The 16739-nt window shown below is 31.7% G+C and overlaps 1 protein-coding gene and 1 pseudogene across 10 annotated transcripts in view; both read right to left on the bottom strand.

Moving 5' to 3' along the window:
* The window catches only part of LOC122627550 (teneurin-m), a 674747-nt gene that overhangs the window by 77631 nt on the left and 580377 nt on the right, over positions 1–16739 (bottom strand). The gene's annotated exons all lie outside the window — the stretch shown is intronic.
* On the bottom strand, positions 5789–7029 carry LOC122627554 (annotated as a pseudogene).

The following is a 16739-nucleotide window of genomic DNA, read 5'->3' as shown; positions in this document are numbered from 1 at the left end:
CGTTCAAAGAACGAAAGAAGAAGAAGAAGTATGTATGTATATATGTACATATGTATGTATGTATGTATGTACATACATAAATCCGAAGTAGAAAATATTGTCAAGGATTTACGAATAAATCGTTCGAACGAAGTATATAATATTATAAAACGTCAAGCGCAAATTATAATTCGTTGGAAATTTATTTTTGATATTGTTTCATTATATATCGCACGACATCAACAAGTTCTCCTTTAAAAAAGAAATGAAATTGGCCTAATGGAAAGTTTCTTTAACAAAATTCGCGTTTTTCATTTTATTCTCTTTCTTCTCCCTTAAAAGAAAATAAATAGAATCACGAATAAATACGACAGTACAAGAATAAAAATATAATCTCAGTATTATCTGAGAGTGTCTGAGTGTGAGTTTCGATTCGATTTGGGACGCATCGTCCGTACCGTATCCCTTTAATTACCCAGATCCGGTGTTGACAAGATTACTAAATAGGACCAGTGAACGGACCAGTGATATATTTCTCTATGTTCGAAAAATAGATCAAGATCTAAGATATAACGAATAGAAGATTATTGAAATTATTAGAACCTATTGGAATCTTTCAGCTGAAGTTTCGAGAAAACTTCGATCAAAAGCTTTTCGAAAAGGAAATAAAAAAGTTCGATTCCCGATGATTCGCAGATGTTCGAAAATGGAATTGGGGGCTTATGAGGCTTGGAGATGAGCCTCGGGATTTGATAGAGAGAGGGTGAGTGGGGTCGGTGTGAGACGAAGAGGGCCTGACTATTCTCGCGTCGTTTTCGAGCATTGTCGGCGCCACGGCGAATCGCGTTGTTGGCATTCCCCGACTGAGAACGATCGGCACTTGCGCGTTTCTGCGTTGAGAGGAATAGAAAGAGAAAAACAGAGAATTCGGAAGAGAGAGAGAGAGATAGGAATAAAAAGAGAGAGAGAGAGAGAGAGAGAGAGAGATAGGAAAAGAGAGAGAGATAGGAACAATAAGAGAGAGAGAGAGATAGGAATAAAAAGAGAGATAAAGATAGAGATAGATGACAGAGTAATGGACCAATATGCACGTGGGATAGAGAGAGAGAGAGAGAGATAGAGAGAGAGAGAGAGAGAGAGAGAGAAGGAGTTATTATATGTGAAACACATATGGATAGTTACCAATATATACAATGTGTACATAAGAAAAAGAGAGAAAAAGAGAGAGGAGAGCGAGAGAAAAAAAGAAAGAGAGAAGCAAAAACGAGTATTGCCAAGCATATTAGTTTTCTTATTAAACGTTTCCTTGTTTCTCTTTCGACAGGTCACGCGGAAGTAGTCATAAATATATGTGCTCGATCGTAGACCAAGAAGATAATGTTCGAGCATATAGAAAGCGATAAACTTTCCGGTATTTCATTTCTTGCGGCTTGAAATATGGAACAAGGTCGTTCGTTTGATCGTTCGTTGGATAGATATCGTTGGATAGATGCGAATTATTGAAATTAATTTTCTATGGAATGGAGTAAGAAAGGAAAAAGAAAGAAGAAATTTCAATAATTTGTTAAATACGCAGGTGTGCCGCAAGAAAGTATCCTTGGATTTGATTTCTTATTTGAATTCTTATTCATTGTGTATATATACATACTCTATTTTGAAATATAAATATTTGCACATGACACAATCATCATACTATCTACACGCAGAAACGTTGAACATAGCAAATAACGAATCTATTAAGTTAATTAAGTAAAATAGAAAGCTGAACAGAAGTCGATAAAATTAAGATTAACTCAACGTCGTGTTTATTTATATTATTTTTTCACTCGGCCAGTCAAAATCCGACTTTTAAAATCTACTTTCGAAATCTCATCGATATCGTGCGAACGAATTCTTTTCGTTAAATATCTTGACTTTCAATTTTAATGGCAAAATTAATTAGAAGAAATATATACAAGTTAAAGTCGAACGAATAAAAATGATTGGGGAAAGAATTTGTATCAATTCATAGCAAGAATCTTTAAATTAAGTAACAAAGCGTTAATTTATAAATTCGTAATCAAAACCGATTTGAATATATTGATACAAATTGAATATTTTGAATATTTGATTACAAAATTGGGAACACACACATTTGGACATCGAATTATATTTGTAGAGAAAATTATACATAAATTTAGATCACATATTTATATGCAACATTGGACACATAATTAATTCGTGCGTGCGTGTGTGTGTGTGTGTGTGTGTGTGTGTGATAAGTGTTAATACGAACGTCAAAAAAAGAAAACGAAAATTGAATGAATTCAATCGATTCAATCGATCTTGAAAATCTATTTTAAACACGTCGTGATATGTGAGAAACGATGATATTAGAAAAACGTTAGAAGCTCCTCCTTTTAAAAACAGGAGGAAATTAAACGATACATTAAGTTCTATCGATATAAAATAAAAAAAAAAAGGTTACATAAACTCTCTCGTCAAAAATTAATTATTTAAGCCATCGAAGAAAGTTTCAAAAAGTAAACATCCATCTGACTTATTCGTATATAACCCATAACACGCTATCATATGAATTTCAATACAACAATAATTAATTACAAGGATGTCGATATTTTAATCGAAATTTTTGTTATAATTCTGAAAAAGTATTATTAAAAAATATATATATATATACAATTATTAAACAGTATATAATCCTGAAAGATTATTATTAAAATATATAATATCACGACTTCTGTTCAGCTTTCTTATTTTACTTAATAATTAGTAAAAAAAAATATATATATATATAATTATTAAACAGTATATAATTCTGAAAGATTATTATTAAAATATATAATATCATATACAATTAAAAAAAAATATATATATATAATAATCATTAGGTATGGAACAAACATGAACATTTAATAACCATATTAAAAAACAAAAAAAAAGAATTAGAAAAAGAAAAAAAAAAGGAATAAGAAAAAGAAGAAATAACTTGGAATCCTTGAAAATATTCGAGTAAGCGTTATAACGTGGAATTGGATGACCCTAGTAGTACTTGTTTGACTCGAACGTGATCTGCCTTCGTAAGAAGATTTGAAAAAAACAAAGAAGGCGAATAAAATGGATATAGAGAGAAGAAAAACACACACAAAAAAAAAGAAAAAAAAAAGAAAAAGAAGAAAATTCTCGATCGATTCCTTACGCGCTCTTTTTCATGAAGAATTCTCCCACTTGTCACGAATTTGTTCGTTGGTAGGACTGAAACGATCATTTTATGCGACTAACTCGAACCTGTACACGTACGCGAAATACACGTGGTTGAAGGATTATAAGCACGTCAGGACTATAAATGCAAGAAGGGTATGAGGGGATGAAAAGAAAGAAAGAGAGGGGGTAGAAGGCGTGAAAGAATTCGAAAAGAGCACGAATTCGTGTTATACGTGCTTGAGCATCGATAGTACCCTAAAATGTACCGAATAATGTGCTCGGCACACATTCTGCAAGTTCATCAACGAGCCTGTAGTTGTATGAGTACGATTGAGAGAGAGAGAGAGAGAGAGGGGAGATAGACAAAAAGAAAAAAAAAAAAAAAAAGAAAAAAAAGATCATCATATACACGTACACATGTGGTATATCGGTGATCGATAGCTCAACAGATTGGTATCACGCGGCAATACGATACCCTAGAGACAACTAGGTCGCACTTGGAGAAATTGCTAATCCTCTCTATCACAAGACTCTATAGTACTCTAGTACGTAACAACACTATTACTTTCGTGCCGGCGGGTACGTTGAGATACGTGTAAAGAATTTTTCTTTCTTTTTAAATTGTATTATGTAGGAAGAAAAAGGAAAAGAAAGAAAGAGAGAGAGAGAGAGAGAGGGAGAAGAATAACGAGATATTATGCGAATCTATCAAAGAACAATTACAAACCTCTTCTTTCTCTTTTTCTTTGTTCTATCTCCTTTCTTTTCTCTTTCTGTTTCTTTCTTTCTTTTTTCTTGTATTTGTTTTACGCTCATCCTTTGAGTTATTTTGTTTGTTTGTTTGTTTGTTTGTTTGTTTTTTTTTTCTTCAACTTATATGGAATCTATCTTTTAATTGTATATATTGTTTTATATATCGTTAATTTTATGTATTTTATTAATTGCTTCTTCTAAAGAGAATGATTTCATTTCTCGTGAAATGGAAGAATGATAATTTATTTATCTTTATTGTTATTCCTTCGTGTTATTCCACGTTATATTTTATTCTTTTTTTAATTTTAATTTGTAAGTGTTGTACGTAGAAAATTCGTGGTATATATATATGTGTGTGTGTGTGTATGTGTGTGTGTGTGTCAACACGGTGGTAGATATATTTTATTATTAAAAATATTTTGTAATATCGATGTCAGTTTTGGTAATTCGTCGGGTAGATTTATTTCGTCGAAATACGAAATGAACTTGTTGTAAAAAATTGTTGGAAATTTTCTGAGAATAATTAGAATCTATATGGAATAGAAAAATTGTAATATTATGGATATATTAAATAAAGGATAAGTACCTGTTATTTAATATATTTATTTAAAATTGATACTTTAGATTAGATAGGTGTAGGTATTAATCAAATGCTCGTTTGAAAGTATGTTTAATAATATAAATACATCATTCATCTTCAATAAATAAAATAAAGACCAATGAAGATAATATTACAGAATAAAAATAGTAATGCGTGCATTTGTGATCAATTAATCTCAATTAGTATAAATTTATTGAGAAACCAAAGAGAAAAAAATATTCATAAACGACGTATTTCACAGATGTTTTACTTATAATATTATTGAATTCGTTCGTTTGAACAAACAAAGGAAAATGTTTTTAAGAAAAATATTTTCAAACAACGACAGATCGAATTAAAATAATAAATACTCGTTTCAAAAGTTCTCTGATGCTTATCTTACGTAAGTAATAAATTAAGAAAAAAAAAAAAACGAAAGATATTTTCGAAAATATTTTTCTTCTTCTTTTCATTTTCTTTTTTTACTTATGAAAAGTGACAAACAAAAAATAAAACAGTAAAGATGATTTATATGATGATTTATAGTTTAACGATACTTATATCGTTGGATCATGGATCTTATATTCCATTGAATTACGAATAATTTTTATTTATTTAATTTTATTGTACAAGTACTTAAATAATAATTTTATTACAAGTACTTACTTCGTAGGATCGGTGACGGGTCAAAGTTCGATGGACATTTAGAATTAAAATTTTTTCTGGAATTTAGATTCAAAATGGATGCGTGTTAGACATTTAACAAGCCTCTGCGAGCCAAAGATCCGATTAATAGTTGAGCCAAAGATAAGACAAGTTCAAATCAATATGTAAGTACTTGAAAATACTCGACTAACTTACGCTCAGCACGAATAGTCGATAGGTAGAAGGGTATCGAACGAGTTTGGCTCATAGTATATGTATCTACAGGTAACTCACCTATAACACATTTTGCTAACACGGTGTTCGTACAACGTGGTCTGAAAATTACGAGAATAACTCGTAGAACACGCTACTTTTAAAGTACGATTTTAACAAAATACATGTTTTGTATGACACTGAAGATGAAAATAATGTGAAGAAATGAAGATTAAAATTTATGATAAATTTCTTTTCTTTTCCTTTCCTTTTTTTATTTGTAATTTTTAATATTATCATTACTATGTATCATATTATTTTTATTATTATTTTCATGCAAAATTTTATAAAAAAGATATTTATTCATTTTTAGTATACTTTTAATCTAACTAATTTATATACGCGTGCATATGAAATTATTACAAAATTCTTGTAACACGAGTCTTACTTTTTTAGTTTTCTGTTCAAAGAGAATGTTCAAATTTTTTGGCGTATGTATTATTCTTTGATATTGATCTAGTAATAATATTTCATTATCGTATAACACGATATAACAGACGAATCTTTCGATATAACACGATTTTCGTGTTAGAGAAAGATTACATTATTTACAAGATGTTTTCGAAAACGTCTGTATAATTACGAAAATAAAATCAGTACGCTAAAATAAGAAAAACAAGTTCATACAAAGATATGGCCGATATGACCTTGTTTTAGAATTATAGCCATTTTTATGCGAAACCTGTTATTTAATAATTTTCATAGAAACTGTTCGAAGTGGCCAGTGTCGGCTCGAATACAAGCTTCCAAACGTTGCGTCATAGATCTTCTCACTCGTTCAAAAGTATCAGGTGTTGTTTGAATTCGCCGACAACACTCTTGAATACGATATCGCAGTTCTTCAACGTCGTTTACTGGTGCATTGTGAACCAAAGACTTTAGGTGCCTTCGCAAATAAAAATCCAATGGATTTAGATCAGATGATCGTGCTTGGTCGATTAATCGACCCTCCACGATCAATCCATTTATCAGGGAATCTCTCGTTTAAAAACTGTCTCGCCAGTCGACTAAAATGTGCTGATGCACCATCATACATAAACCACATACGGTCGACGACATCAAGCGATACGTCTTCCAATAGTTCATGTAAGTATTCCCTTAAAAATGAATTGTACGATCCACCGGTTAATGTCCCACTCAGAAAAACTGGTCCGATTAAACGATCAGCAATTATTCCTGACAACAGAGTCGTACGAATTACTGGAAAGTAAAAACGGCTATACTTCGAAAACAAGATCATATCGGCTATATCTTTGTACGAATTTCTTTTTTATTTAGTATACTGAATCTATCCCCGAAGTAATGCTCATATTTTCGAAAAAATACTCTATATAGTCGTGAACATACCCGTAACTTTTAGATTCCGCGTACTGATAGAGGTAAAACTCTATCGTGTTTTTGACGGTTTAACAAAATCATTTGTAATCCTCAGAGCTCGTGTTTGTTTTCGATTTGTTGTCGCTAATATCCAAGCTTGACGTACATGACAGTAATATGATACTATCGTTTCGATTTTTTCAGAATTTATTAAGTCATTTATTTTCCCTCGATCATCACGATACATATTTAAAAATTTTGTTTCTTGTAAAATACAATTAATTTCGAATATACTAAGTGTAATATAGTAAGTATATAATAAGAATACTTTGTGTATAAGTATATTAGAAACTAAAAATGATTTTTAACATAGAAAAGAAAAAAGAAAATAATTTATAGGAAAGGACTTAAATAATTAATGAAATGAAAAAAATTAATAATTAATAACTAATGAAAGAATTGTTTTGTGAAATAATCGAAGATGGTCGAGCAATTAACAGACGCGTAAAAAGGAAACTAATCTTCTCTTCCACGTGTTTTCTGAACACATCTGGAATTGTTTGCTTTAGGAAGTGTCGTATTACTGGACCGATCCATCTGGGACGTACCAACGTACATATGTATAATATATATATATAATATACATATATATATATATATAATATATATATGGACCATTTGTTTTGAAAGTGATATAAATTCATTTTTTTTTTTTTTTTAATGAGATATCACACAATTCGTGATTAATTTAGTGTAAACTTTTTATTTATAACTAATTAATATTTAATATTTTCAAAAATGCCAATGTTTTGTTCGATTTCAAATTGACCGATACAAGGAATTGCGTAGCGATTGATTATGAAAGTGATGTAAGTCTAATTTTCATGGACATAGGTGACAGAGTCATTATGTTAAGTTTAACGATATATAAATATAATTAACGTTCAAAATAAAAAATACTACTATTTTATTTCTTGTTATTATTTATAAACAAAATTGGATTGACACAAAATATATTTTAAATGATATTTAAGTTTTCATAATTGAAATTTAATGATTTTTTACAATCGACTAATTATGAAAATGATGTAAGTCCATTTACAGCCCGTAAATATATATTATTCTAGTTAAATTTGTGTAAATGAAATTTATATAATCGAATTACATATTAATAAATTGCTAGAAACATTGCCAGGCTTGACATAATTAATTTAGATTTTTTAATTGACTAATATGCTAATCTTTCATTTTCTTGAAACAACAAAAAATGGATTATATATATATATATATATATACATACATATATACATACATACATATGTTGGTCTTCTAGACTCACATTAAGGTTTTTCGTTGGACGTGAAACTAATATACAACTTATGAGGATACACGGATATGTTGAACACATATGCTCTCTCTCTCTCTCTCTCTCTCTCTCTTTCTCTTTCTACCGACCGGAGTTTTGTGGCTTTCACAAGCCAAAAAGCATTGCAGTTTAAGGTTCTATTCGTCGATGTAACTAACTTAACTAAAGAACGAACAGAAATGTTTCCGTTTTGCGACCAGTTTAAATTGTTTTTAACTTTGTAAATATATGAGAAAAAAAGAGAAAAGAAAAGAAAAGAAAAGAAAAGAAAAGAAAAGAAAAGAAAAGAAAAAAATAAGAGAAAAGAGAAATCGTTCGTATCGATCGTTTTTACGATGAAATGCTTTTTCTTTATTTCATTTTTTGAAAATTTTTGTTAAAGTTTGTATGATTAATTATTTTTTCATATTTTTGATTTGTACTTTATTTTATCTTATGTTGAATTGTATGATCGATTATTTGTATTATAATGAAATACGTACTTTATTTTATCTTATGTTGAATTGTATGATCGATTATTTGTATTATAATGAAATACGTTTCGTCAAACTATATACTATACTACAGTATAGTATATATTATCATCTTTATATAGTATTGACAAAGGTCGGAACAAATGATTACTAAAATATTTTCAGAATTAATCATTGTTCTAATCTTTTCTTCGATTTTTTATCTGGTCTTCGAGAATTAGAAAACAATGCGCAAGGCTCTTCTGTTATCGTACGTATACGTGAATAATAAATAGATTGTTATTGTATTAACATATTTTCTATAAACATTAGAAGTTTGCTTTTTAGTAAGAAAAAGAACTTGCTAACGTTTCTCACTTATTTCCATCATTTTTGTTCACATTAATATTTACTTTATTATTTTATTGAAATATTAAATTTACCGATATTACTTAATTAATATCACTCAATTAAATTTATTAATATTATTTAAAAATTGTTATTAACGTTGCTTAAAAAAAGATATTTTATTAATATTATCGCTATCATGACTTAAAAAAAGATATTATGAAAAAGACAAAAATAAAATGAGTTCTGTTATTTTTAAGTTGTATGTTACTCTCCCTTTTTTTCTTACAATTATCTTTACAGAATCTTTACGTCTTCATCTTTACGTTTTCATGGTTTTTATTCGTTTATTTCTCGATCTAATTTTCTTCTATCTTTTATCTTCTTCTTTTTTTTTTTTTTAGGGAATACAAAGTACGCATGTAGTCATAGTTTATCTTATTCTTAATCGATAGTTTATTTGAATACGTCTTGAGGATTAACGCGTTCGAAACGGTAGAAGATTATCAGAAAAGAGATTAAGTAAGTACATAGAGTTTATTCGAAGAATCCTGTTAGATAATAAAGCTATGTATATACATCTATATTTTTATCTAAAGAAGTATTAAGTCTCGATTTTTCTTTCTCTTTTTCTTTTTCTTAGAAAAGTTATCGCTTAAATATGATAGGAACTAAAATAAGCGATATCGAAGGATCGAATTTATCTTCATTGTAAGTTTTCAACAAGAGATACTTGTTTTTCGTCGAACGTGATATTTGAAATTTCAATATCACAGAGTCCTATAACTATCAGCTGATCAACCTAATCTGTTCCTCTTTATTTTCTCTATATCTCTTTCTATTTATTTCTTTCAAAAAAAGATCGACAATCTTTTATTATCAAATATATATATATATAAAACATTTGTTTCTCGACGTATGAACATATTCTTCGTTCCTTCTCGAAAAGCCAATAATAATTTTTTTTTTTCTTTCTTATCGAAAGAATCTTGTCGCGTGATTAGTACGTCGTAAATTGTATTAAAGCGAGAACGAAGTGTTATAATAATATCTCGTGAAATAATTCAAGGAATAATAGAGAAATAGAATTTAGCGTTAGCAATGTCTGCGGCGTTAGAGTTACTGTCGAGAAAACCACCCATTGAGAGGAGAATAACCCAGCATGTATTGTCCATCGCAACGGGATTTGCATTTTAGAGTCCAAACAATCCTGATGGGGAGTCCCTCTAGGCATGACAATAGCGAGTGTAACAACGAAAGAGTAAGAAAGAAAGAAAGAATGGAAAAAAGAGAGAGAAAGAGAAAGAAGAAGGAGACAAGATTGGGCCGGTGGACTCGTAGACACTCCTGTGTTCCTGCTGGGTCGAGAATTTTTTCAACAATCCCATCCAGAATTTATCCTTCAGGCAGAAACACCAAAGAAGAAGACAAAAAAGGAAAAGAAAAAGGAGAAGAAGAAGAAGAAGGGATGATCTCAGGGTGGTCTTTCTATTTCTTTCTCAGGGACATCCTCCAAAGGAAACTATGTTTAGACTAGGGCTTGACGATCCTAATTTCTTCAACGGTGGGAACAATTAGCCCTTTTTAGCCTCGCTCTAACATTTACACGCTGTTGATTCTAGAAATGGTTGAGAGATACAATCTAGTATTTCCTGTCTGTCGCCTGTTTACCTAGCCGAACGAAAATTGGAAAAACAAACAGTCCAGAGAACTGGCCGGACCTTTTCCCTTTTCACGTTCAATCGAGAACTGTGGATGGAAAATTGAGTCGTTAGTGAACGATAGATAGATAGGTAGGTAGGTAGGTAGGTAGGTAGGTAGGTAGGTAGGTAGATAGGTAGTCGAGAAACTAAACTCGTGATTTCAGGTGGTTCCTGGTAGATGAAAAGAGGTATTATTTCTTCTTTAAAAAACCAGCTTAAAAATCGGCTTTAAAAAATATATATATATATGTGCATATTTGTGTGTGTGTGTTTGTGTGTATTCTGAAATTAATTTCAACTGGAGCAAAAAAATTATTTTTCAATTTATTATAACTTGTATTGCGATAGGAAAATTAATTCGTAAATTCTTCTACGTAATTACATGTAACTTTGAAATTATATTCGTTCATATATTTGTTTTATATTTTAATTCTTTGCTATTTTAAGCTAATTTTTAAAATATAAAAGTAATTTGTATATATTTGTTAAGTATAAATTATATACATATATATATATTATATATTATATATATTATTTACTATGTATATATTCATTTATAGAATATAAACGAAATTTGTATACATTTGTTAAGTAGAAATTATATACGTATATATTATGTAATATATATATATATTATAAATTATATAATTATATACTATATATTACATATATATGTATTAACTTTAAAAAATATACACACACACACACACACACACATATATATATATATATATCTTCCAATATCTCCATATCCAAATCACTTTTTCATTAAATTATTTCGATTATAACAGTATTTCTACAAAAAAAAAAAGACATGCTGACATAAATCAATAAATCTTCCTAACAAATTACTTCAATACGATTCCGATCCAATTTTCCGTTTTTATCACTTACGACGTGAAACAAGAGATATTTTTTCGATATACAGAGAAACACTAAAAGTAAGGGGGATAAAATAGAAGACAGACAGACAGATAGCTAGCTAGCTAGCTAGCTAGCTAGCTAGCTAGCTAGCTAGATAGATAGATAGATAGATAGACAGATAGAAAGAAAGAAAAGTAAAAGGAAGATCGAAAGCAAACGCTTCTCGGATACGTGAGATGTTTCTTCAGGATTAAAACCACTTTGCTTGGACCGGCCGAATTGCGGACAGACACAATGCCTTCAAGTACAACGATCATTACTAAGGTTAAAGTAAACATCATGAAGGACCAAAGAATATCCCGAAATGCACTTGCTCTGACGCGTGTCGTAAAAGAAAAAAAGGTCGGACTATTTTCGATCTAAAACCATCTTTTTCTTTCTTTCTTTCTTTCTTTCTTCGTCGTTCCGTTTCATCGAAAATGTTGACGGTTTGGTATCAGGAATAGAAGGAATGGTTTCCTTCTTCCTTCTTTTCTTCGTGAGGACGTCATTTGCTTTAGTCTCCGGAAAATTGCTTCCATAAACAGGGCCACCGTAAACGGTGGTTACCTGCCAGGTGATTTTCCGCATCGTCTGCGCGAAAGCACGGCTGCACAAACACACCGTCGAATCTTTTCCGTAGTCAGATAGAAAGAGAAAGAAAGAGAGATAGAAAGAGAGAAAGAGAAAGAAAGAGAAAGAGAGAGAGAGAGAGAGAGAAAGAGAACGAATTGTTTAATGTGAATAGACGAATGAGAAAGTTCGTGCTAGCGCGAGCTCTTAAGCTAACTTTTAAGAAGGTTTTTCTAATGCAAGCTCTTTCCAATGGTTTCCACGATTAGTCTGGTCTCGATCGGATTTCTATAGATCACTCGTTGTAAAGGGCTCTGTTTTGCTTTCTCTTCTGTTCACTCTCGCTTTTTCAGTCTCTCGAAATAATCAAATCGTCGTGGCACTTTTGAAGAGGTCTCCTCTTCTCTCTCTCTCTCTCTCTTTTTCTCTTTCTCTTTCTTTTTCTCTTTCTCCTTATATACCACAGACGAGAAATCAAGCGTACCATGGATCGATTTCTGGTACATGCTTTTTCTTTTCTGCCAGTTCTACGTTGATAGAGAGCCGTTCTCTGTTTTTAGAAACCACTCGAGCGTGCCTGGGTAAAAAGCCAAGAGGAGCTTTCGAATAACATATAGGGTACCTTAAGAAAAAGAAACTTTATATGCTTTGAGAATGTTTTTATATATATATATATATATATATATATATATGTATGTATGTATGTATGTATAGTTGTTGGGCTTCATAGTACACGAGATCAAAACCGTGAGAAAGAGAACTCTATACGTTTAAACCGGTTTTGCAATTACGTTTAGAGAAGCTTCCAACTCCTAAGCGACTTTTAATTTCACTGATGAGTTTTATTTCCGATAGCTGCGACCAGCGCGAATTTAATCTCCTTCTTCCGTTCATCGAAAAGGACTCCTCGATTTATCCAACGAGAATTTCAAATCGTTATATTACGTCACGATATGATACCACCAAATGGTACGGAAATAATACCACTGTTAAACGAAATTATTCGCATAATTCGACCGATGCTACGACGAAATTACATTGCGCTCTTTCTCGTAATTATATAATTCGTAGTTTACGTAGAAATCTTACGACCGTGTCGTCTAACGACATCTTTTTTTTCTTCTAATTTCTTTTTCTTTTTCTTTTTTTTTTTTTTTTTCTTTTTCTTTGTGTTTGAGAGAAATTAAGAGACACCCGGAAAAAATGCCGTTAGAGTCCACGTGAAAAATCATCGAGCGACGAAATGGTCAACTTGTTTATACGGCCACGAAAAACATTTCAAAGGAAGCCATACTACTTGTTGGCTAAGAATGATAATAATTGTAGGAAATCGATAAGAAGGAACTTAATGAATTTCGTTCGTTTAAAAAAGAGTTCCAAAGGAAGCTTCTACTTTCACGGTATATCGTATATTTATTAAAAAAAAAAAAAAAAAAAAGACAAAGATTAAACAAGAAAAGATAGAATAACGTGTGACAATAAATAGTAAATAATATGTTAAGAAGAGTACCTAAGTACACACTGTTAAAAATATTCTTGAAAAACGACGAAAGAAATTTCTAAGTTCCTTTCTGATAAAGAAAGAAACAAATCTAAAGTTAAGTAATTTCTTTATTTAAAATGCTTAGTTTTCTTCGATAAAATTCTCTATCGCGTAAAATCGCGAAGATTTTTTTTAACGTAGTCAAGAAAGAAAGAATTGATAATAATCGAGAAAGAATATATGATACTTGAAGAATAATAAGTTCGATCTAGATCTTATTTCTTTGTTTTATATCGTTTTCCGTATGTTGCAACAGGTAAAAAGAGAGAGAGAGAGAGAGAGAGAGAGAAAGAGAAAGAGAGAGGGATTAATCCGATCGATTTTTTTCCTAGGTAACCTTTAACTAACGATTTCCATGTCTTTTTTTTTTTTTTTTTTTTTTTTTTACTTTAAAAACCGTCTTTGCGATTGCACACCTATATTACTATGGTTTCTCCTTTTAATCTAGGTTACGGCGTATCCCCTCTTCCCATGGTTCTCGTCTATTCTTTTGAACGTCTTCGAACATGGTTCAAGAAGCATGGAAAAGGGGCTTCACTCGTTGGTGCTTCCGTCTTGGCGTTGATGCAATCTCAACGTCTCTTCCAAAGCAAGGATTTAATTAATACTAAGGGAACTTTCGACGCGAGTATATAACTTTGTAGATATTCACCTAATATGTCTTCTCTCTCTTACTTACTTACTTACTTACTTATAATACACGTTCGATTCTTCTCTACTGATCACCCTATTGCTTTCCTAGATTCTCCTTTTAACGATTATGTACGTACCTGGAAAAGAAAAAGAAAAGAATTTTCTGTTAACATCGTTAGACTTGTTTTCTTCGTAAATTTTCTTTTTTTTTTTTAATTATTATTATTATTATTATTATTTTTTTTTTTTTTAATATTAGATATAAAATATTATTATAAACGTTAAAGTGTATTTTTTTTTTTTTTTTGGTTCGTTAAATATTACATTAGAGGAGACGGAAGTGTTTTATTTGCTTTTTCTTTTTTATCTTTTCTATGGAAATTATTTCAAAGTTCGAATTTAACCTCGTTCTATAATATTATTACTGAACGTATGTACCTTCGACGAACAGTAAACGCGTTCGAAAAGGATTTTTAATTTTTTCCTTTCACATTTATTTCTCGCTGAATTGAAGAAAATAAAAGAGAGAGAGAGAGAGAGAGATAGAGATAGAGATAAAGAAAGAAAGAAAAAATATAAAATTGGTTGCAGTCGAATGCATTTAAGAGGTAAAACGTGTTCACCGAGGGAAACTAAATTCTCTTTTTCCCTCCCTCTCTCTTTCTCTTCGTGTCTCGAACCGATGACTCGGCGCACCCCTCTAGTGTCACCATCAATCTTTGGGGTTGGTACGCACTTATACAACCATAGATATATATATACTCATATATATATATACATATATATATACCAATATATATACCCATATATATACATATATATATATATACCAATATATATATCTCAATATATATATATATCTTCCCCATCTACTAAAGAAATAGTTGCTTAAAGTACCCTTGGTGTAAAGCTGGCAAGGTGACGCAAGTGAGAGCCTATATACGCATGCTGTACGATATGGCTTAGATTAAAAGACCTGCCCTTCGTTCACCCTCTCTCTGTCTCTCTCTCTCTCTCTCTCTCTCTCTCTCTCTCTTCGTCCATCTCGTAATATCGAGTCAGTTGCTCCCATTCTGCACATGCACTTGCATAGATAGTTACACACACACACACACACACACATATATATATATATACACATATATACAGGTTATTGCATCTTCCGGCGAGTGACGAAAGAGTATGAGGACTCGGCAAGGAAAAGAAAAGAAGGGAAGAAAAGTAAAAAGGGGAAAGAAAATATCCATGTCGATTTCTGAAAGCGTTCCATCCATCCGCACGCTCGTTTCCTTTCAACGAAAAAGAGAAAAAGATAGAGAAGAGAAGAGAAACAGAGAGAGATAAAGAGAAAGAGAAAGAGAAAGAGAAAGAGAGAGAGAGAGAGAGAGAGAGAGAAGCACGAAAGAGAGAAAGAAAGAGAGAAAGAGAGAAAGAGAGATGACTGGTAAAGAGGTGGAGTGTAGGATGAGGGGGTGGAATATTCTTTTGACGATCCAATAAAAACGATTCTGCATTCCAAGGAGACTTCAAAGGGAGAAAAGATAGGAGAGAAGGGTAAAGGGTGAGTGGAAGACTGACGGGTTGGTACTTTCTTCCGATCGTACAAATGACCGTAATACACGAGCACGACGTGGTTGTAGGGAAAAGGGTGATAGAGAAGAAGCGTAGAGGAGAAATAGGAGAAGTATGAGGATGAGGTGAAGTAGTAGAAGGAGGAGAAGGAAGAAGAGGAGAAGGGGAAAGAGGAAGTGGAGGAAGAAGAAAGCTCGTGTTAAGGGGCAGTTTGCTGCTGAGTTATTCTTCGTCGTACCTTCTATTTCGAGGCTGCTGAGGTTTTTGCAGTCACGAGAAGGAAAGTTCCGATGTATGGTTGAGATAACGGACGCGTAAAACTGGCTGACCGGGTTGGAAATGCAAGTACCGATGACGTCATCCAGTTGCACGCAATCGAAAAGATACATCGTTCCTCTTTAATTGCCGTTATACGAAACGATGATTCCGTACGAAAGTTTCATACGTAATTCCATCGACGAGTATATAAAATACATCTCTCTGTTTGTTCGATTTCTATTTGTCGATATGTAAACAATATTATCGTTTAAGGTTCCGAGACTTGTCATCGAAATCATCGAGAGAGTTCATTAATGAGAATTAAATTGAGTAATGATATACTTCTTGCTCGATCAGTTTAACAGAAGAAAAGAAGGAGGATACAAATACAAGATAAGAAGATAGTACGATATTAAAGGTAACAACGTTCGAGAGCGCACCCTATTGCGATACATTAATCCGTGGAATCCCTTTTAGATTAATGATCATCCGACCAGTTGAAGAACGGCCATTCCAAGTCGGTTCTTCAGCCGGCGGTGGTTTTGGACTCGCGTAATTGTCTGGAGTCAGAGTGAATAGCGGAGAGGAAGAAAAAGAAAGAAAGAGAGAGAGAGAGAGAGAGAGAGAGAGAGAGAGAGAG

This window comes from Vespula pensylvanica, chromosome 3, assembly GCF_014466175.1.
Source record: "Vespula pensylvanica isolate Volc-1 chromosome 3, ASM1446617v1, whole genome shotgun sequence".
In the NCBI taxonomy this organism is placed as follows: Eukaryota; Metazoa; Arthropoda; class Insecta; order Hymenoptera; family Vespidae; genus Vespula; species Vespula pensylvanica.
This window is presented reverse-complemented; position numbering and strand designations above follow the sequence as displayed.